Raw genomic sequence first — 24,182 nt, 5'->3', positions numbered from 1 at the left:
TCCCATTTGTTTATTTTTGCTTTTATTTCCACTACTCTGGGAGGTGGGTCATAGAGGATCCTGCTATGATTTACGTTACAGAGTGTTTTGCCTATGTTTTCCTCTAGGAGTTTTATAGTGTCTGGTCTTACATTTAGATCTTTAATCCATTTTGAGTTTATTTTTGTGAATGGTGTTAGAAAGTGTTCTAGTTTCATTCTTTTACAAGTGGTTGAGCAGTTTTCCCAGCACCACTTGTTAAAGAGATTGTCTTTTCTCCATTGTATATTCTCGCCTTCTTTGTTGAAGATAAGGTGTCCATAGGTGCATGGATTTATCTCTGGGCTTCCTATTTTGTTCCATTGATCTATGTTTCTGTCTTTGTCAGGCAGATTCTTAATACCAACTGAGCTATGAGGGAACCCCACTGTATCAGTGCTTTGATTTGATGTTTCAAATATCATATTGTGTCTTGTAAACGGTTAAACATACACATACCATTTGACCCAGCATTCTCACTCCAGAATACTTACCATAGAAAAATGAAAACTTATGTTTATGCAAAAACCTGTGCACAAACATTTGTAGCAGCGTTATTCATGATAGAGCCAAACCAGAAATAGCCTAAATTGCCTCATTTGGGTGATTGGATAGATCAACAGTAGTACATCCGTGTAACAGAATAGTATACAACTCTAAAAAAAAATAAGAAAGAAAGAAAAAGAACGAACTACTGATGTGAAAAATAACTTGGATAGATATCAAATACATTATAATGAGTGAAAGAATCCAGTCTCAAAAGATCATATACTGTATGCTTTCATTTATGACATTCTAGAACAGAACAGAGTGGTTGCCTGGGATTAGGAGTAGAGGAGGAGTGGCATTCTAAAAGGATAGCACAAGGGAGATTTGGGGGTGATGGAACTGTTCTGCAACCTGATTATGGTGATGGTTATATGTATCTGCATATGCATTAATACATTTAGAATTATTGTTGTTTAGTTGCTAAGTCATGTCCAACTGTTTTGTGACATCATGGACTGTAGCCCACCAGGCTCCTCTGTCTGTAGAATTTTCCAGGCAAGAATACTGGAGTGGGTTGCCATTTCCTTCTCCAGGGGATATTCCCAACCCAGGGATCAAACCCATGTCTCCTGCATTGGCAGGCACATTCTTTACTGGATTGTACACCAAAAGAAAACAAGTCAGTTTAGCTGTATGAAAATTTTAAAGGTAAAATTTTAAAGGTTAAAGACATCATAATGTTCCTTATGAATCTATACACACAGAGGGATACCTAGAAGGGTATTCACCAAAATGTTATGATGTGTATGAAGAGACTTCAGAAAAAGAATATATTTCTTTTGTTATTTGAAAATAGCTATTTCTATTTTTTAAATGTATAGTAGGTTTATTTTTATTTAGAAATGGTCAAGATGCTTTTTCCATTTAAGTCATTCTCATAGCTTTTGATTAATACAAAGACCCAAATCACTAATAATTATTTTTATACAGTATTTTTCTGGTAACACTAATACTATTTGTATATGGTAAGTGTTATATTACTTCCTGCCAAGCTTGGAAACCAAGATGACAAGTGTCATTAAGTGTTAGAAATATATAAAATTAATAGATTCGTGCCTAAGTGCCTCTCTGCACATGAGATTAGTACACCATTCTTAGTTTCATTTTGTAGTATAATTTGCCTCTTCAAAGAGCTCACTTTATTCCATTCAGTTGTAAAGCTGGAATGATTGCTATGCCTGTAATAAATTTAGAAAATTAAGTTATTACTACAGTGAAGTTTTCAAAATTCCATCCACTCACAAGTATTTAGCCATACTTTTCATTAGAGAGTGAATAGAAAAACAGGTACTATTCATATTTCTTTCTTTCCCAAACTCATCCTCTAATGCCCTAAAAATGAGAGCATGATATGACACACCACATATGAAAAACATGTGTGTGCATATGAAAGAAAGATAAGCAATTAACATACCTTTGTAGTCATATCTTTTTGCTCTATACTTTAATTTCTAAATATAGCAACCTTTTCTTATGTTAGAATTTTTACCAAAGAAAATTAAATACCCTATATAATTAATGCTTCCTTTTTATCCCAGAGTAGCTTTCTTCCTGTGTTTTGCATATACTATAACATAAGTTTGTCAGGGGTTTTTTTCATTGACTTACATTAAAATAAATCTTTAAAATGATCATGAAGCATGGTCTCTAGAACTATATACATATGCATCTGATGCTAAACAAGAATAATTAAATGAGGTATTCAAGTGGATACTGAGAGGTGAATGAATTGTTATGTTTATTTTATGACAGCAGTTAAATTTTTCATGTTTCCATTTTATGTCACAAGTTAATCTTTAACTGGAAAAAAATTTCCTTTCTTGTAAACTCAGTTGATTTAGTAGTTTTATGCATGAATTGAAGCTTTCAATCAACATGTTTTTCTGTCAAATTTCCCTTTTTATGGGAATTTCTGCGCCTGGTTCCTTTTCCTTTAAACATCATTGAAAAGAATAATAAAAGAGCACCAAATGTCTCTTTTGGTTGAAAGAGTTTTTAAAGAGACACCACAATAACCCTGTATGTTCTTGTTTGGAAGTTGCCTTTATGAAAAGGGTAATTTTATACTGGAATCTACTATTAAAATTATATGACTAATGGTTCACTGTGAATCAAGGTCACAAAAAGGGTCGTTGTATATGGCACTGTTTAAGGGTGCTTGTCAACAACCATTCAAAAATAAATATTTGAATGAGTTTTTGGTTGCGTTTCCCCTATTTTCACGTGAAAAATCCCCCTCATTTGTTTCTTCTCAAAGCATCCCCTTTCACCTACCCTTGGTCCTCCTCCCATCTGAGCTCTCCTTTTCCAACAGACTGTCATCCGCTCTGCAGTCCATGGCCTGTGAATCTGGGGGCGTTCCTGAGGCACTTTCAAAGTTCGATTCCTTTATTGAGTCTTTATGACAGCCCACAGCCTAAAGCAAAACAAAAGTGAGGGTTAATTGATCATGAACAGGGCTGAGACCACCCAGAGGAGCTGTCAGGGGCCAGGCTACTGAGTGGATTAAATTTCCAAAGTCATAGAGGATGTGTGTAGCCAGAGGGAGACTGCTTTACTTTGCAGTCATGAGCTGAGGGCTAAGGAAAAGAATATTCTGTGGCTTTTAGAAGAAAATGGTAACTTCCCTCATAGTTCAGTTGGTAAAGAATCCACCTGCAATGCAGGAGACTCCACTTCGATTTCTGGGTCAGGAATCGAATACAGGAATACTCCAGTATTCTTGGGGTTCCCTCGTGGCTCAGCTGGTAAAGAATCCGCCTGCAATGTGGAAGACCTGGGTTCCATCCCTGGGTTGGGAAGATCCCTTGGAGAAGGGAAAGGCTACTCACTCCAGTATTCTGGCCTAGAGAATTCCATGGACTGCATAGTCCATGGGGTCGCAAAGAGTCGGACATGACTGAGTGACTTTCACTCAGAAGAAAATAAGAATGTTGGTTTTCCCATAACAAGACTTTCGGCGGTTACTTTTGCCTTTTGCTAAACTTCTTGCTATTCTGCCTTTTCTTTGATTTTGTTCCGTTCTTTTTTTTTTTTTAATCTTACTTATTTGGCTGCACCGGGTCTTGGTTGCAGCATGTGAGATCTTCAGTTGTGGCATGTTGGATCTAGTTCCCTGACCAGGGATAGAACCTGGGCCCCCTACATTGGGAGCATGGAGTCTTAGCCACTGGACTGCTAGGGAAACCCTCCATTCTCAGTCTTGATTTTCAGAAATCCCTGGTCCATATTACTAGAGACTTAGTAATATTTATTGATCCGAATATAACATTTGAATAATTTATTCTTTTTTAATACATGCAAAGCAGTGATTAACTAGGAAGAGATCTATGTTCAAATATTTACTCTGGCACCAGCTACTTGGTGACTCAATCAAGTAATCCAGACCTGGTATCCCAGCTCTGAAATACCTACATACTCTACTGTGAGAGATAAGTGATTTCATAGATGGGAACTTTTGCAAAAGTTATTTGTTTTCTACTAATATATCTGTATGTAGTGGGACTGGTAGTAGATTGTTTCATTTATATAGCATTGATTACAGTTTGACTGGGGCTTCCTAGTTGATGCAATGGTAAAGAATCTGCCTGCCAATGCAGGAGACACTGTTGATGCAGGTTGGGAAGATCCCCTGGAGAAGGGAATGGCAATCCACTCCAGTATTCTTGCCTCGGAAATCCCATGGACAGAGGAGCCTGGCAGGCTACATGGGGTCACAAAGAGTCAGACACAACCTAGCGACTAAGCGGGTAGGCATGCAGTTCAGTTCAGTTCAGTTGCTCAGTCATGTCCGACTCTTGGCGACCCCATGAATCGCAGCACGCCAGGCCTCCCTGTCCATCACCAACTCCCGGAGTTCACTCAGACTCACGTCCATCGAGTCAGTGATGCCATCCAGCCATCTCATCCTCTGTCGTCCCCTTCTCCTCCTGCCCCCAACCCCTCCCAGCATCAGAGTCTTTTCCAATGAGTCAACTCTTCGCATGAGGTGGCCAAACTACCAGAGTTTCAGCTTTAGCATCATTCCTTCCAAAGAAATCCCAGGGCTGATCCCCTTCAGAATGGACTGGTTGGATCTCCGAGTTGGACTTAAATTTTTCCCTCTAAGCAGTTGGAGTTGCCTGCCAAGTAATAGTCTATCTATATTCATCACGTTTCTTTGAAACTGAATAATAAAATGTTGCTAAGTATATCTAGGGTCATCCTGTTATTTTGAACACAACTTTTCTCTGCACTGTGATGCTCGTATTACTTCTGCATATATGGTGATCTTCAGACATTTGGGGGAGGTATTGCACGTGGTAATTAGATCCAAAGTTTGGAAACTAGTCTTAGATTCAAATTTTGGGTCTATTATTTTCTAGCTTGTGATATTAGGCCATTTATTTAACTCCTCTGAGGCTCAATTACCCTTCTTCCATAATCTTGGATAATATTAGTATTTACATCAGGGGTCAACAGATGTTTTCTGTAACAGACCAGACAGCAAATATTTTAGGCTTTACAGACTATATCATATACTGTCTTTCACAGCTACTCAACTCTGTCTTTGTGGTGCAAAAGCAGACCTCAACAGTATATAAAAGAGTGGGCATGGCTCCAATAAATCTCTATTTACAACAAACAGGCAACAAGCCAGATTTAGCCCACTGACCCTAGATTTCTAACCACTGATCTGCATTAATGCTTGCACAGTTCTAAACATTAATTTTAATGAATGTAAATGTAAATTATATTAATTCTGTGACATAAAGGTAAACTTTTACCATTATTCAAGACTGTGTCACAATCATATGGGGATATGAATACTGTATTAATCACAGGCTATATTACATCAAAAATGAAAACTAGATCCTAAAGGAAAATACTGTGGTTTGAAGATTTACGTTTGGGCAGAATTCTGCAGTAGAATCTGCTGGTCTGATGAAAGGGAAATAATAATCATTGAACATTCTGCCATGCTTTCTAATCAACTAAATAGACAGGGAATGCTAGAATATTAAACAAAAGCCTGTTAGATGAAATTTTCAGTAAGCCAGGATCACACATTTATTCATTCTTCAAAGTGTTTATCCTTTGACTGTCATGTCCTTCCTAAATGTTGCTAAACATATGCACCTAGTGGAAGCCTAATGTGCTGAACTTGTACCATTAGAGTCCTGTTCCTTGTCTTCATAATATAATGAAGCTGATTATATTCCTTGTTTTATAATGTTCATCCTATTAGGATAAAGAAATTCATTGACTACTGAGCACAGCCTTATGTTCACCTTCTTATCATTAGCACTGTTCCGGCTATGGGCCTGTCAGCATTTTCAGCCTAAATGCTGCTTTCAGGGCTTTGCAACTCAGTCATAAAAATTAGCTGCAGGCAGAAACTTGACATATAAAGTCCAGACCCAAGAGAAAAAATTTATTACATTTTTAACAGGAAGAGGGAAGTACATTTGGCTATTATAAAAAGCATAAAAATCATTGTGGTGGACTTGCACTGGATCCTTTGCTGTCCTAGCATAGTTTAAGTTTGCATTTGTAGTCTGCCTCCTCCATTTTCCATATATCCATGCAGGAACCCTACAGACTTCCCATTTTTGAGGACTTTACAACAAGTTCCCTTAAGGCTACTGTCCTATTTAAGATTGAACCAAAGCAGCTTTTTGAGTACCATTTGTCAATGGGAAAAGGAAATTTCAACCTCTTACCATAGCCTTCTATGAATTCAAAACTGGAATCACTCTCCCACCATAGTACAGCACAGGGTATGACCTGCCTCAGAATTCATATATTTGAGTTTTAGAAATGGCTTGTGTGTACAGAGACATTTCTTTGATGCAAGATTGAATTAAGGAAGCTTAATTAACATTTTCTAATTAAATGCTGCATGGTGAACTCAATCACATTGTACTCTGCAACTTTGATGAGATCACTCTGTCTTTAAGTAAACAAGATGGGATCTAGCTTTGAGAGCATGGATGATAACCATTCCATCCCTTCTTTGGCTGTCACCCCTGTTTTTCAGAAACATTTTTAGCCATTCATCTAATTTTAGGAATTGGTAGAAATGCATTTCTCAGAAGTGCTCAAGGATATTTAAAATGATACCTTACCTAGGAATTGACAGGAATCATATTCAACCCATTTAATACCTAATTTATAGTTAACCTATTCATTGGCAATTAAGTCTATTTTTCTTCCCTCTAAGCTTATATTCAGTATGAAATATATGATATATAATATGTATCATATAATACATAAGATGTGATTTCCAGTGACCCCCATGGTGTTCTGTTTAATGGCCAATGTACCAGCCTCATGTCACATGGTCTGAGAATAGCACCCCTGTGTGAAATGCCTTTGCCACTGGCTTCCGGGACACCACAGTCTCTGGATTTCTCTCCTGCTTTCTCGTCTCTTTCTCTCTCAATTTCCTTTGATGGTTAGTCCTGTTCCTCTGGGGCTTCCCAGGTGGCTTAGTGGTAAAGAATCTGCCTGCCAGTGCAGGAGATGAAAGAGACCTGGGTTCGATCCCTGGGTTGGGAAGATCCCCTGGAGGAGGAAATGACATCCCACTCCAGTATTCTTGCCTGGAGAATCTCATAGACAGAGAAGCCTGGCGGGCCACAGTTCATGGGGTTGCAAAGAGTCAGACACAACTGAGTGACTGAGTACTCATGCACCTGTTCCTCTGGCCTCCTCATCTTGCAAAGCCCAGGTCTCCTCCATAATCTCATTCTATCCATATGCCAGTGACTTCAAAGTGTATATCCTCAGCCCTGATATTTCTTTAAAGTTGCATCTCTAACCATCTACCCATCCCCACTGGAATAGATAGATACCCCCCCAATACCACGTCTCCAAAAACGAGCTCCTGGTCTTTCCTTCTGGACCTGCATCACCCATAGCCTCCTCTGTCTCAAGGACAGAAACTCCAGTCCTCAGTCTCTCAGGCCAAAATCTTTAGAATCATCCTTGACCTCTCTTTCCCTCACTCTTCACATTCAACCTGTCAGGAAATTCTGATGGCTCTAACTTTACAATTATCCAGAGTCAGATGACTTCACTTCCTCAACTGTTACTGCCCTGGTCTGGGGCACTTCTCATTACTCATCTGCTCAAAAGCTCCCATTTCACATTGTGAGCAACAATCCTTACAGTGGCTTACAACAGCAGTCCTCAACCTTTTTGGCACCAGAGACTGGTTTTGTGGAAGATAATTTATCCATAGACTGAGGTAGGGGGATGGTTTCAGGATGTTTCAAACACATTGCATCTTTTGTGTACTTGATTTCTATTACTGGGCTTCCCTGGTGGCTCAGGCAGTAAGGAATCTGCCTGCAATGCAAGAGACCTGGGTTCGATCCCTGGGTCAGGAAGATCCCCTGAAGAAGAGAATGGCAGCCCACTCCAGTATTCTTACCTGGAGAATCCCATGGACAGAGGAGCCTGGCAGACTATAGTCCATGGGGGTCACAGAGTCGGAGATGTCTGAGCAACTAACGCTTTCACTTTTAACTTTTATTTCTATTATTATTACATCAGCTCCACCTCAGATCATCAGGCATTAGATCCCAGAGTTTGGGAACCCCTGGTTTACAAGGCTCTACCCAGATGAACTCTCAACCCTCTGTATGACACCATCTCTACCCTCTCTGTCTTTCTTATTCCACACCAGCCCATTGGCCTCCTTCCTGGTTGTCTAACGTGCTAGACACTTGTCCTTCTTAGGGCTTTGAGCAGTACGCTGTTTGTCTTCCTGTAATGCTCCTCCACGGCATATCCACCCAACTAACTCCTTCACCTCCTTCAAGTCTTTTCTCAAATTTCAATATTTCAGTACATCCTGTTTTGATCCCCTGTTTAACATTGTAGACTTACCCTTGCCTGCATTCCTGGGTCCTACTTTTTCTCCTTTTCCCATATATCTGATCACCTTTGAACATGCTATATTGTTTTTGTCCATTCCCTGTCATCCCACACCAGGATACAAGTCCTGTGGGGGCTAAAAGTGTTGCTTTGTTCTTTTACATTGCCCAAGCACCAAGAGTAATGTCTCACGCTAAGAAGTAACTCAATAAATATCTAAACTGCTAAATGCATGCATAATTATTTTAAAAAATCATAATATATAGCCATAAAAATTCAAGCATTCGTAACAGATAGTAACAATGCCAAATGATTTGTTAAAGATTTTTAATTTAGGGGATTTATTTTATTTACAAATAATATTTGTTTTAAATTATTCTTATTAGCATTTTAAAAGATGGATTTTTTATATAATTAAAGATGGATGGTGACAGTCTATATCAAGCAAATTTCAAAGAAATAATAGTCACATTGTCATAGGGTTCTAAAGAAAATTGTCACATGGAGAATTAAGCATGTAAAGCAATTGCATCTTCATGATTTAGTTAATAAAATGTCCGAAAGAGATAAGCTCAGTTGTAGATCTAATTGCCTCACCACATGAGCCATTTTTTACATTGACAGCAAAAGCAAGAACTTTAGAAGATTTTTCTCCAAATTTTTTGATGTTGTTATTTCTTCCTAAAGTACAATAATTTATTTAGCTATACATGCTTACCAGAAGCAAGCAACGAGGAGTCCCTTTCATCTTTCATTTCTAGAATCTCCTGCTCTATGGGTATGTTTTGTCTCATGTTCTTCTTTCTCCACTCCAGAGGTTTTGATCATATCAAATTTCTCTTAATGAAGATGATTAGAGTGTAAAAACCAATAAAAATTAGCTGGGGGGAGGGGAGTAGAAGGTTCCTTCAGGCATTGAATTCTAACCAAGTTAGTTAAAGCTATTATTGATACTCAGAATATCATATTAAAGCACTGCAAATCTTTAAGAATGAAGATTGTGGAGTCACTGCTAATAACATAATGGCAAAAGAATGTGTTAAGTGCTAAAAAATAATGAAATAGGCCTAGATGGCAACTCCTGACTCAAATAACTATAATAGTTTTTTGATAATCACCATTCTCAGAATACAATTTAGGAAAGAAATAAAAGCAAGAGTTAGATGCAATATGGAGTAGACTTAATAGGACCTAGAAACCAGAGTTAAGTTGAAAATTATAGCCTAATGTAATTGTGTTGCAGAAGCCTTTCAAGAAAAATATAAACTATGAAATAAAATTTGTATGGAATCCTTACTGAAACCTCATCTTTATACACTCACTATTTTGATGATTTACACTTCTAATTTTACATCTTTTGTTGAGTGTGCCCTAGCAAAATTATGAAAACATGTTTCTCATTAGAATACTTGGAATCCCCTGCATATAACTTGTCCCAATCAATGAATAGGAATTTCCTTTCTGTAATGAATATTGCTACTATCCCATAATCTATATTGTACTTGGAGGAATTATTAATTCTTTAGTTATTAAAATAGCCTAATCAAGTCTCACAACTCTCGCTCATAAAAACACAAAAATGATCAGAGTAAAATCACTAAAGATTATCTCTTCAAATTACAAGAACAAGAAAATTGTACATTTTCAGCCAAATATGCTTTTAGTATCATTCAACTGTTTTGCATAAAGCACTTAATGTTAAGAAAAAATTGTACTCTGAACAGTTTGCATAATAACTTACCATGTTTGAAATATGTGATAGCTGTGTTTCTTCAGCTTTCTACACCAGCAGACCTGACAGTGGAGCCAATTTGGGCCTTTTATGCTTATTTCCACATTAAAACTTTTAAAAATAATCTACCACTGTAAGCTTATTTTTGCACTGGTTAATGAGTGAGATCGAATTATATTGAATCTCTCAATTTAAAAGAAACTGCGCTGACACTCATTTCAGGACTTCTCTGATGGGGTGTCACAATATTTTATTCAAAAGACTTATATTACATTATGAGGATACAAATAGCAAGAGATTGTTTTTGTTTTTAAATCTTTTGATCTTGGTCAGAAAAATTTCTAAACATAATTACCCAAAATAATGTTAAGAGGTGGAAAAGAGCTACTTTTTCAGGCTATGGGTAGATATTTTAATGTCTACCTTAAGGTTTCTTAATAGGTGAACTCACCCAGAGTTCAGTTCAGTTCAGTTCAGTCGCTCAGTCATGTCCAGCTCTTTGCAACCCCATGAACCACAGCATGCCAGGCCTCCCTGTCCATCACCAACTCCCGGAGTTAACACAAACTCATTTCCATCGAGTCAGTGATGCCATCCAGCCATCTCATCCTCTGTTGTCCCCTTCTCCTCCTGCCCCCAATCCCTCCCAGCATCAGGGTCTTTTCCAAGGAGTCAACTCTTCGGATGAGGTGGCCAAAGCACTGGAGTTTCAGCTTCAGCATCAGACCTTCCAATGAACACCCAGGACTGATCGCCTTTAGAATGGATTGGTTGGATCTCCTTGCAGTCCAAGGGACTCTCAAGAGTCTTCTCCAACACCACAGTTCAAAAGCATCAGTTCTTTGGCGCTCAGCTTTCTTTATAGTCCAACACTCACATCCATACATGACCACTGGAAAAACCATAGCCTTGACTAGATGGACCTTTATTGGCAAAGTAATGTCTCTGCTTTTTAATATGCTGTCTAGGTTGGGCATAACTTTCCTTCCAAGGAGTAAGCATCTTAATTTCATGGCTGCAGTCACCATCTGCAGTGATTTTGGAGCCCAGAAAAATAAAGTCAGCCACTGTTTCCACTGTTTCCCCATCTATCTGCCATTAAGTGATGGGACCAGATGCCATGATCTTAGTTTTCTGAATGTTGAGCTTTAAGCCAGCTTTGTCACTCTCCTCTTTCACTTTCATCAAGAGGCTCTTTAGTTCTTCTTCACTTTTTTTCGTAAGGGTGGTGTCATCTGCATATCTGAGGTTATTGATATTTCTCCCAGCAATCTTGAGTCCAGCTTGTGCTTCCTCCAGCCCAGCGTTTCTCCTGATGTACTCTGCATATAAATTAAATAAGCAGGGTGACATATACAGCCTTGATGTACTCCTTTTCCTATTTGGAACCTGTCTGTTCCATGTCCAGTTCTGACTGTTGCTTCCTGACCTGCATACAGGTTTCTCAAGAGGCAGGTCAGGTGGTCTGGTATGCCCATCTCTTTCAGAATTTTCCACAGTTTACTGTGGAAATAAACACACAGAGTTTAATAATCCACACAGTCAAAGGCTTTGGCATTGTCGATAAAGCAGAAGTAGATGTTTCTCTGGAACTCTCTTGCTTTTTCCATGATCCAGAAGATTGTAGCAATTTGATCTCTGGTTCCTCTGCCTTTTCTAAAACTACCTTGAACATCTGGAAGTTCACAGTTCACGTATTGCTGAAGCCTGGCTTGGAGACTTTTAAGCATTACTTTACTAGTGTGTGAGATGAGTGCAATTGTGTGGTAGTTAGAGCATTCTTTGGCATTGCCTTTCTTTGGGATTGGAATGAAAACTGACCTTTTCCAGTCCTGTGGCCACTGCTGAGTTTTCCTAATTTGCTGGCATATTGAGTTTTGCACTTGCACAGCATCATCTTTTGGGATTTGAAATAGCTCAACTGGAATTCCATCACCTCCACTAGCTTTTTTTGTAGTGATGCTTCCTAAGGCCACTTGACTTCACATTCCAGGATGTCTGGCTCTAGGTGAGTGATCACACCATCGTGATTATCTGGGTTGTGAAGATCATTTTTGTACAGTTCTTCTGTGTATTCTTGCCACCTCTTCTTAATATCTTCTGCTTCTGTTAGGTCCCTACTGTTTCTGTCCTTTATTGAGCCCATCTTTGCATGAAATGTTCCCTTGGTATCTCTAATATTTTCTTGAAGAGCTCTCTAGTCTTTCCCATTCTGTTGTTTTCCTCTATTTCTTTGTATTGATCACTGAGGAAGGCTTCCTTATCTCTCCTTGCTATCTATTCTTTGGAACTCTGCATTCAAATGGGTATATCTTTCCTTTTCTCCTTTGCTTTTCTCTTCCCATCTTTTTACAGCTATTTGTAAGGCTTCCTCAGACAGCCATTTTGCTTTTTGGCATTTCTTTTTCTTGGGGATGATCTTGATTCCTGTCTCCCGTACAATGATGGATGTAAATGGTCTATGATATACTGGCTAGTCTTCCTTATTGCCTCAGGGAGAAATTAAAAGGCTTCATCATTAAGAAAACAATGACAGTTGGAGTTCTATTTTTAGGACTTATGGTATAATTTTGAATTTGTCAATCAAATAAGAATCGTAAACTACTCATAATCCTCATGAACTCTTCACCCAACACTCAATATTCACTTTCACTGTAGTGAATTTATCATGAGTAATAAAAATATTCATAGCTTTGTTTACAGTTGTTAATGATGGGGGCTCAGTTTGACGGGAAAGTCTTATCTTGGTTTCTACTCTTCCTTACTGTATCACTTAAGATAATGATAACTGTTCTAATGCAGGAATACAGAGCAATTCACTGGAGCTTAATATATTACAAGTTATTTTTGGATCACAAGAAACAAAGTCCACTGGGGCAGGGACTGTTGGTAGAGTGCTCTGTTCCACACCATCATTTAGAGACCCAGGAACATAGAGACTCTGTTACACTCAACACCCGGCTTCCAAATTCACCTTGGGTGTTGAAATCCTGGATGGATATTAGAGAAATGAGTGAGTTTTGCAGGGAGGAGGAATAGAACGAATAGGTCAAGCCTGGAAGTTTCATTGAGAACTTCTGCCCATATTCCATTAGCCAGAACTCAGTCATATGGCTACACTTGACTGCAAGGAAGGCTGGTAATGTTATGTGGCTGTCTGCCTAGAAGGAAAGGTATACAAGGCTGGTGAATGGCTAACCAGTCTCTGCCACAGTCGTGTTTTATTTGTTTGTTGTCTCCATAAAGATAATTAACAATTATGCAAAGAGTCTGAAAATTCTTCCCTGTGCCATATATCACACATATGTGCAATAAATGGGCTTTTAAGGTTACTTCACATTATGATAGCAGTATGTCTAAAGGATGGAAATTTCAACCACAGTTTATGCAATTTATTATTTTTACCACTGGGTTGAGCTCCGTGAAAGAATAAGATGGTGAGTTCTTTGAGATGGTGTCTTTTGTGAACAATACAGTAGCTGAGAAATTTGGGGTAAAAAATAGCTCCAATGATGGATACCATACTTTACCTCTATCTTTTTTGATGTGACTCTTTCAGTGTACATATCCTTCTAGTTACTTTTCCAATTTCCTGCTCACTAAAAAAATATATACCTTGCTGAAAAACTTCTCAGCAACTATTTTCCATCAGTTCTTCACAAATCTTCATAGGAATCATCATTCTGGATATTGGAAATCAAAGACTTCATCAAACATCAAATCATCTAGAGATTTAGTACAGCCCTTTTGTAGCCTGTAATAAAACTATAAGAAATGATAGAAGCAATCTGAATCTAGCAGGCAATTGTTCTACACTGATTTTGAGTACTTTAAAAGATGTCCCTTCTTAGTATTAAAAAACAAGGGCATGTATTTTTTTTTCAGCTAGGCTACCTTCTTTTGTCTCCAAATAGATTCTAGCATCTTTACAATCCAAGTTTTCAACCAAATTTTCGACAATATTGTAAAGTAATTAACCTCCAATTAAATAAATTTGTATTTTAAAAAATAAATAAAATTTAAAAAAATTCACTTCCAAAAATGATACTTCAAGATGAATTTTATATTCTCTCTCTTTTTTAGCCACCCCACAAAGCTTGTGGAATCTTAGTTCCCCAACCAAGAATTGAACCTGGGACCTCCACAGTAAGAGTACAGAGTCCTAACCACTGAACCACCAGGGAATTCCCAAGATTTATTTATTTGCTTTTTTTCAGTAGCACAAATTGTCTTTTTAAACGGTTAAAAAAATGTTTTTTTTTTTTTAATGTGTGTGATTGATTTTAAAATGTCAGTGAATAGTGATGGTTTCATGGAACATAGCTTCATGTTTTGTTTGGTTTTGGTTTTTTTATGTGCCAGATGCTAAAATGGAGGCTCATTTACATCACCATGTTAAAAATCCTATTTGAAATAAGAAACTAGATTCACTGCTGTTTATTACTGATTGAAAGTGTGGGTATGAAATTTCTTGACTGTCATAACCTTTCATCATTTCAGATTGTTATTCCTCATTTATCTTGCGTATGTTCACCAGTTTCAAATTTATTCTTCAAACTTCCTATATTTATCCATGACCCATTTAAAAATATATGCTATACTTTACTGTAAAGATATCTATTCAAAGAGGTTGAGTACAGCCCTTTTGATAATAATAAGTACCAAAAGTTACATTAAAATATTCATGAATATGAATTGGTGAAATAAGCTCTGATTCACATACTAGAATACTCTGTAGCTGTTGGAATGATAAAATTCTCCAAGCCAGGCTTCAGCAATACGTGAACCGTGAACTTTCACATGTTCAAGCTGGTTTTAGAAAAGGCAGAGGAACCAGAGACCAAATTGCCAACATCCGCTGGATCATGGAAAAAGCAAGAAAGTTCCAGAAACACATCTATTTCTGCTTTATTGACTATGCCAAAGCCTTTGACTGTGTGGATTACAATAAACTCGGGAAAATTCTGAAAGAGATGAGCATACCAGACCACCTGACCTGCCTCCTGAGAAATCAGTATGCAGGTCAGGAAGCAACAGTTAGAACTGGATGTGGAACAACAGACTGGTTCCAAATTGGGAGTACGTCAAGGCTGTATATTGTCACCCTGCTTATTTAACTTATATGCAGAGTACATCATGAGAAACGCTGGGCTGGATGAAGCACAAGCTGGAATCAAGATTGCCGGGAGAGATATCAATAACTTCAGATATGCAGATGACACCACACTTATGGCAAAAAGTGAAGAAGAACTAAGGAGCCTCTTGATGAAGGTGAAAGAGGAAAGTGACAAAGCTGGCTTAAAGCTCAACATTCAGAAAACAAAGATCATGGCATTTGGTCCCATCACTTCATGGCAAATGGATGGAAAAACAGTTGAAACAGTGGCAGACTTTATTTTTGGGGGCTCCAGAATCACTGCAGATGGTGACTTCAGTCATAAAATTAAAAGACGCTTCCCCCTTGGAAGAAAAGCTATCACCAACCTAGACAGCATATTCAAAAGCAGAGACATTACTTTGCCAACAAAGGTCTGTCTAGTCAAGACTATGGTTTTTCCAGTAGTCATGTATTGATATGAGAGTTGGACTATAAAGAAAGCTGAGTTCCACAGAATTGATGCTTTTGAACTGTGGTGTTGGAGAAGACTCTTGAGAGTCCCTGGAGCAAGGAGATCCAACCAGTCCATCTTAAAGGAAATCAGTCCTGAATATTTATTGGAAGGACTGATGCTGAAGCTGAAACTCCAATAGTTCGGCCACCTGATGCAAAGAGCTGACTCATTTGAAAAGACCCTGATGCTGGGAAAGATTGAGGGCAGGAGGAGAACGGGACAACAGAGGATGAAATGGTTGGATGGCATCACCGACTCAATGGGCATGAATTTGAGTAACCTCTGGGAGTTGATGACGGACAGGAAGGCCTGGCGTGCTGCAGTCCATGGGGTCACAAAGAGTCAGACACGACTGAGCAACTGAACTGAACTGAACAGTTGTTATTTAGTTGCTCAGTCGTGTCTGACTCTTTGTGACCCCCGGGATTGTAGCCCTCCCTGCTCCTCTGTCCGTGGGTTTCCCAGAGAAAAATACTGGAGGGGTTGCTGTTTCCTTCTCCAGAGGATCTTCCCAACCCAGGGATGAAACCCGTGTCTCTTATATTGGCAGGTGGATTCTTTACCACTGAACCACCAGGGAAGCCCTCCACCAAATTCATTCTGCCCCCAGAAAAAGATGATGATTTGATCCTAATCATGCTAACTACATTTCAATAGTCTCCAGAGAAAATGTCTGCTTTCCAAAATGCAGATCATTAGACTTTATTGTACTATTTAGCAACTCCTACCACTGAGAAATCAAGGCTTATCCACTTATCCCAACTTAACCTGATTTTAGCCAACCCAGGGTGCCAGTCCACAATTTTCTCATAAATTCTGCCCACCCTTTAATCAGATCTACCTGCTAGTCTTGGAGGCTCTCCTTGAACACCATTTCTAGGCATGTGAATCTTCAAACCTTCGTGATTACTCTGATCCACTCAAGACAACTCAGGTTCCAGCTGGGAATTACACTGTGGCATATGCAATTGCTGGGCATTGCACACACTCTGAAGGCCCCATCCACTGCCTCTAGTATTTCAGGTTCATTCATTTCTGTCAAGGCAGATAAAAACCCAGAGGTTCCAGAACCTGCTATGCACCTGAGTCATCATGAAAGCTTATTAAATAAATAGTTCATTGGTTTCTGGGCTACAGTGATACACAGCCAGGTTTGAAATCTCTTCTCTTGGTTCACTGCCCCTGAGTCCTGTGTACTGGAGCACCATGAGGGCTGCATCAGTGCTAGCCTCCTCCTCTTGGAAAAGGGGTTCCTATGTTCCATTGTTGGAGAAGGCACTGGCACCCCACTCCAGTACTCTTGCCTGGCAAATCCCATGGACAGAGGAGCCTGGTGGGCTGCAGTCCATGGGGTCACTAAGAGTTGGATACGACTGAGCGACTTCACTTTCACTTTTCACTTTCATGCATTGGGAAAGGAAATGGCAACCCACTCCAGTGTTCTTGCCTGGAGAATCCCAGGGACGGGGGAGCCTGGTGGGCTGCCATCTATGGGGTCGCACAGAGTCGGACACGACTGAAGTGACTTAGCAGTAGCAGCATGTTCCATTGTGTATAACCATCCTTTTATACATAAGCTGCTTTCTCTTTCTTTCACTCTCAGTTTCTTTTTTATGAACTATTCAAATCAACTCATTAAAAATAGTATAAAAGATGCTAGTACCAATAGGAAAACCCCTGGAGAAGAGAATGTCAACGCACTCCAACCTGGAGAATCCCATGGACAGAGGAGCCTGCTAGAGGAGCCTGGCAGGCTATAGTCCATAGGGCCACAAAGAGTGAGATACCGCTGAGCGACAAACACTTTCACTTTACACCAGTAGAATAACAGTCAAGTCTTTGCTTTGGGTCAAATTTCCCTCTGTTCCTCTGCCCCTGAGGAAGGTCTAAGCTTCCATAGTCTCTTGATTCAGGATAAGAGGCCTATTGATAGTTTCCCAAATGACCATGAACAGAAACTGAGAAGCTGTCGCCATTAATATCCACTAAAAGTCTTTTTAGTCCAAACTAAACTTTAGTCCTCACAAGCTGTGAGTCTCAGGATCCTTTGAACCTCCTCTAAGAAGTCTCATTTAAATGGATGTGTTGGAGATGTTATTGATGGACATTGTTATATTCGTGTAGATTTTAAGAAGGAGGCTTCTATTCCCTATGACTTACCCAAAAGATTAAGATACACACTCTTAGGAATGAATAGGAAGCCAATGTTTACACGAAAATCTTCACTTAAGAGGGATGAGTGTGATGGTTTGATTTATAATGTGAGTTGCAACACCTATGAAAATCTTCCTCAGTTTACATAGAAGGATATGATTTTTTTTTTAAGCAGAAAGGAGATGAATCAAATACCAATGTAATGTATCTTAAAAAAAAAAAAAAACTTTATCCTGTAGCCAGTGAAGATTTGGAAATTTTTTCATTAATTTTAAGTAAGTAAATGTTAGTCACTCAGTTGTGCCCAACTCTTTGTGACCCCATGGACTGCAGCCCACCAGGCTCCTCTGTCCATGAGATTTTCCAGGCAAGGATACTGGAGTGGGTTGCCATTTCCTTCTCCAGGGGATCTTCCCAACCCAGGGATCGAACCTGGGTCTCCTGCACTGCAGGCGGATTCTTTACCAACTGAGCTATAAGGGAAGCCTTCGTTAATTTTATGTGATTATTAATACCATTTCGATGAGTTTGCTAAACATAGAAAGTCTTTAGTAAGTAATTTTACACATACCTCATGGGCCTTCCCAAGTGGCAGTAGTGGTAAGAACCCATCTGCCAATACAGGAGACTCAAAGACACAGGTTCAATCCCTGGGTCAGGAAGATCCCCTTGAGTAGGCCACTCTAGTATTCCTGCCTGGAGAATCCCATGGACAGATGATACAGTCTGTAGTGTCAAAAAGAGTCAGACACGACTGAGCGACTGACACTTCTCTTCCCTTCATAGTCATTGGAAGTCCTTTATTTTGTTTGCAGCATGCACACATGCATGCCTACCTCATTCATACTCATTCAATTTCATACAGATTTGAAACATAATGCAGGAGAAGGCAATGGCACCCCACTCCAGTACTCTTGCCTGGAAAATCCCATGGACGGAACTAGCCTGGAAGGCTGCAGTCCATGGGGTCGCTGAGGGTCAGACACAACTGAGCGACTTCACTTTCACTTTTCACTTTCATGCATTGGGAAAGGAAATGGCAACCCACTCCAGTGTTCTTGCCTGGAGAATCCCAGGGATGGGGGAGCCTGGTGGGCTGCTGTCTATGGGGTCGCACAGAGCTGAAGTGACTTAGCAGCAGCAGGAAATTGTCCATTGGGCAGTTATGAGTCTTTGCACTAATCTAGGTATAGTTGCTCATAGGTTCTGAAAGTGTTAAATATAATATCATGGCATTGATTACATATCACATTTTATTTTCTCAAATAAATCACACTCAAGTGTGATTTGATATAGTTGCCTAGATTTAGCTTCTAATTTACCTACCTTAGACTCTCACTTAAGTATACAGTTACTTTTTCAGTATTGACAAGAATGTGTTACTGTAAGTAGTTCCTAAGAATAGGACAGCATTTTCTAGTTCTCTGGCATTGAAGACTTTTTGTTTGTTATCTTGTTTGCTTATTTGTTTGTGAATCCTCATAGGACAAGGAAAAAGCTCTTGTGTTTCCTTATGGATTTAATCTCTGAAACTTTTACACTGTCACTAATGATGTCCCCGGAGTCCTTGGAGCTCAAATAAGAGGGTGTACAGTTCATAAATTTTTATTTAAATGCAACTCTTGCTTTTATATAAGTTTACAATCTGGTAAAGAGACAAGGAGATAAAAAAAGATGTAAAAGAAAAGCCCTAGCCAAAGACTTAAATTTAGAGATCAGTAAAATTGTGGGTGGTAAAGACATCTAGCTTATTGATCTATATGATCCCATCCATGAATGCAAAGCATGTGAAGAGGGTTAAAGGGAGAAACAGCCAACATAGAAAATGTATACATACATGTATATGTTTATACAAGCTTCTCTGGTGGCTCAGCAGGAAAGAACACCTGCCAATGCAGGAGACAGGTTCAATACCTGGATTGGGAAGATCCCCTGGAGAAGGAAATGGCAACCCACTCCAGTATTCTTGCCTGGGAAATCCCACGGACAGAGGAGCCTGGCAAGTTACAGTCCATGGGTTTGCAAAAGAGTCTGACATAACTTAGCAACTAAAACAACATGTTATACATATAAATTTACTTCTGTGCAGGGGAGGTTAACTAAGCAGTCTTCACATGGCTGTCTCTGCATCTCATGCTGAAGCCTGAAGTTCACAGGCAGGAAGTCAGGAAGAGTCAGATAATAAGTGAGATAGAACCCAATGAGCACAAGCTGGAATTGCAGTCCACAGGGCAAGCCATCAAGTGGGGAGAGAATGAGCAGGCTTGAATTCTCCTCGGACGGACTGAAACCCATGTCAAGTTCTTGTTGCCTCTAAGCTTACCAAAGAGAATGATCCAGGGCCCTTTATCATAGAGCTAAACACACACCACTGGTGCCGGAGTCAGAGACACTGGCAGAAGACCCAGGGGAAAAGAGCAATTTCAGGCCCAACTGCTACTTCATGTCAGTGAGGCACGTCAGCTCATCAGTAACAATGTACACATGGTCAGACACACATACAAACTCACACTCCAAAATGGCTGCTCCCTCTTTTCCATCCTTCCACTAGTGTGAGAGAATCTCTCTTGTAGCCTACCCTAACTGGGCACATACAAAACAATGGAATTCTGGGAAATGCAGTTCAGCCTAGTCAAGTCAGACAATTCATTACAAAGCTGTCCTGGAAAGTCCCATGGATGGAGGAGCCTGGTAGGCTGCAGTCCATGGGGTCGCTAAGAGTCGGACACGACTGAGCGAGTTCACTTTCACTTTTCACTTTCATGCGTTGGAAAAGGAAATGGCAACCCACTCCGGTGTTCTTCCCTGGAGAATCCCAGGGACAGGGGAGCCTGGTGGGCTGCCACCTATGGGATCGCACAGAGTTGGACACGACTGACGCAACTTAGCAGCAGCAGCAGCACAATATGCAGTCTCAAAGGTGGCAGGCCATGGTGGGTGCCAGGGTGAGGGGTCTGGTAATCATTGTATTTCATGAACATACTGGCACTCGGAGGATCAGTGAAGGAAGTAATGTAGAAATTAGAGGATGGGATAAAAAAAAATCAGCTTATTTATCATCACAACTGTTCCAAGGGCACTGCTTACCTGTATGTATGCAAATATTCATTTTACCTTTCTCTCTCTCCCATCCCAAATAACCATTCCTAATATTGAAAGGAAATATGTCTACTTTCCACTTTTTTTCAGGCCATATTTTTCTAAGATGAATAGTCTTGATTGTTACAGTCAGAGTAGAGGCTCTCTGAAAATTTTAAGAAAGTAATTGAACAAAGGGAAGTGACAGTGCTTGCCTTAGTAAAATAGAAAGCATAAATACTGTTCACACCTCTTGTTTGGCTCTCTAAGAAGAACAAGTGTTGCTACAGGTTATAACCTTATTTATTGCTAGGGGGGAAAAAAAGCTCTTAAGTGGAAGGGTTTCATTCATACTGTACCAAACCCCTGTTTTTGGAGTAAGATGATGAAAAGAGGAAAGCTAGCCTAAAAATGAACACACTTTCAACAAGGCTGATTTTAAAATTTTACCTGTGTTGGAAAAACCCATAGTCCCTAACTATGGATGAGAAAGATGTCTCCTCTATTAATTAATGAATTTAGTTTTAGCTGCACTGTGTCTTCATTGCTGTGCGGGCTTTCCCTCCCTAGTTGTGGTGAGCAGGGGCTACTCTTCATTGTGGTATACAGGCTTCTCGTGGTGGTGGTTTCACTTGTTTCAGAGCACGGGCTCTAAGCATGTGGGCTTCAGGAGCTGGGACTCTGGCTTAGTTGTTCCCCAGCAGGTGGGATCTTTTCAGACCAGGGATTGAGCCTGTGTCCCCTACATTGGTAGATGGATTCTTAACCACTGGACCACCAGGGAAGCCTGAAAGGTGTCTTCTCTAATACATATGTTAATGCTGTGATTCCAAGGAGTATCACTAATCTATAGTCTTTACAGCTGTACTTTTCTCAGCATATTTCGAGTCACAGAGCAGATCTAGATTGAGGGAGAGGTGTTTCTTCAAGAGCCTTCTATGACTGTAAACTGTTGGAGAAAAGAGTTAGAAGAAGAAGATGGTGCATGGTCTGCTCTGCTGCCTTGAAGTAGAATGTATTATGACATGTTAATGCTGTTGTTAATTTTTTCCTAAATTATAAAAGCGTTATTTCTACATTATATAAATTTTGAAAAATAAAGGCAAAGAAGACAAGAAAGAAATAACCAAGATATGTCAAAATGCTTTAAAGCTTCCTCTGTGGAATCTTAAGCATCTTTCTCTTACTTCAAATGAATAACTCAAGGAGCGTATCTTTGGGCTAAGTAGTGCCAGAAAAAAGTACTAATTAAGTAATGTTTAACACTGCAATTTTCTACTCACAAGAATCTGGTTGGGTTTAATAGCTTTATTAATTTTGTCTTAATTTTTGCTATAGTTATGTTGTTTTACTGTGTGATGGGCATGGTCATGGCAAATTAAAGTATCAGATTGATCAAGTTAATCAGATCAATGAGTATTTTGATTAACTCAAGATGCTGTTGATTCAGAAGGTACATCCTATTAACTAAACTTGCCATTAACTTCTCAATACAGCATATTCCAACAGCTAGCACCAAGGACCTACTGTTATAAAATATCATCCAGATATGAACAAATGACTTTATTTTTGTCCTCTATCTTGGGCTGTGTAAAAGTAACCAGGGTTTCCTGGAAAACATTTAGAAGTAATTGCTCTATTTTACCTATATCGATTAGGGGTATTTAAGGGCATTCTGCTTGAGACTCAAGTGTTAGGGGATAAAAAAAACAGCTTATTAATGTAACTACAGGTAGAACAACAGAAATAGGTGGAGGAAGCATTCATCTGTCTTCAGTGATACAAGTGGTCATTTTTCTAAAGACAAGAAGATTCCGTTATTTTCATTTACTTCTATAACTTTCCACCTAGGGAGTTGCCAATATTAGAACATACATTAAAAATCACAGAATAATAGTAATGGGCACAAAAATAGACTTCAGAAAATCATATACTTTCTGTAGGTAAGAAAGTTTAAAGATATTCTCAAGCGATAACCTTTATTAGATGCTGGCAAGTCTCAGATGCTACATTGTAGTCTCTTTTATTGAAGACATCTTGACGGTTATAAAACTTCTGGATCAGCATCTCATAAGCCTTGCATAAGGCAGTTGTGATTAAAAATCACATAGAAAATCTCTCAATAGCTTACAGAAAAGCAACCAGTCTGGTCTGGTATTGGGGTATGTATGAGTTTTAATAAGATGTTGGTTTTTGCTAAAAGGGCCAAAAGTAAAGATAACCCCATGAGGGAGAATTGAGTTATAGAAAGTGAGATTGGGAACCCCAAAAGGAAGGAAAAAGTTAATAATAACACCATAGCTTCAGAAGAAATTGCAGGTTGAGAGACAATAAAAATACTTTTAAGCATGGGGGGGAAATATCTCCTTGAACCTGAGGTTCTGAGATCAGAAAAGAGGCATGAAAGTGAGAACAGCAGGGTTGCTTTCAACTCATTTTGAAGACACCAGTGGTAGAATAGACTGAGAAGGGAGACACAGGTTCCAAAGAGAATGACATGTCTTTTTCAAGAATGAAAAGAACTGAAAGAAATAGCTGTTTTGCAGGCTGGAAATGAAAATAACAGTGAATTTCTTTAAAATACTGAAAATATGAATGCTATCAACTTCTGAAACTTTTCCTGATTAACTCAGCACAAAAACTTCAAACTGCTATCATTTCTCCTTCAATCAAATGTGGACCAAGAAACCAAGCTTCATAGTATAGTTTAGGCTCAGAAGCTGTCAGAAGCATTTTACTAAACCACTGTGGAGGAGAGACAAGCACACAAAGCATTATATGAAACACCAGCAGTTACACTGAGTACTTTTAACATAACGCTGACCAACAATAGCCCTTCTAGGCAGGAACCAAGAAAACACAAAACTGTGAGTTCACTGAATGTTCATTTACATTTTAAATAAACATCATGCCTGAGCTATCATTATGTCCTACACTAGCCATGTTTTAAAAGCTTATAAAACTTCCTGGAGAATATTTCGTTAACCTTGAAAGCCACATAAACCTAAGGATTATGGCTTATATTTTTTAAAAGATAAGAAAAGCAGGATTTATGCCTATCCAAATTATCTCTTAAGACCCTGAGTGTTAGGAAGCTTAGAGAAGGGTGTTTCATTAAAATGCAGCTATAGCAAAATGTAATTGGAATTGGACCTTTTATTTCAGTACAGTCAGTC

General features: G+C 39.1%; 1 protein-coding gene and 1 non-coding gene across 2 annotated transcripts in view; one reads left to right on the top strand and one right to left on the bottom strand.

Annotated features, from left to right (window-relative positions):
• IL1RAPL1 (interleukin 1 receptor accessory protein like 1) overlaps positions 1-24,182 on the top strand; it is a 695,400-nt gene that overhangs the window by 600,024 nt on the left and 71,194 nt on the right. The gene's annotated exons all lie outside the window — the stretch shown is intronic.
• TRNAK-CUU (transfer RNA lysine (anticodon CUU)) lies at positions 14,274-14,346 on the bottom strand. Its single transcript has one exon. It is a non-coding gene; the product is annotated as a tRNA-Lys (tRNA).

Source organism: Bos mutus, chromosome X (assembly GCF_027580195.1).
Source record: "Bos mutus isolate GX-2022 chromosome X, NWIPB_WYAK_1.1, whole genome shotgun sequence".
NCBI classification, from domain to species: Eukaryota; Metazoa; Chordata; class Mammalia; order Artiodactyla; family Bovidae; genus Bos; species Bos mutus.
The sequence above is the reverse complement of the archived record's forward strand: the minus strand, read 5'-3'. Positions and strand labels throughout refer to the sequence as shown.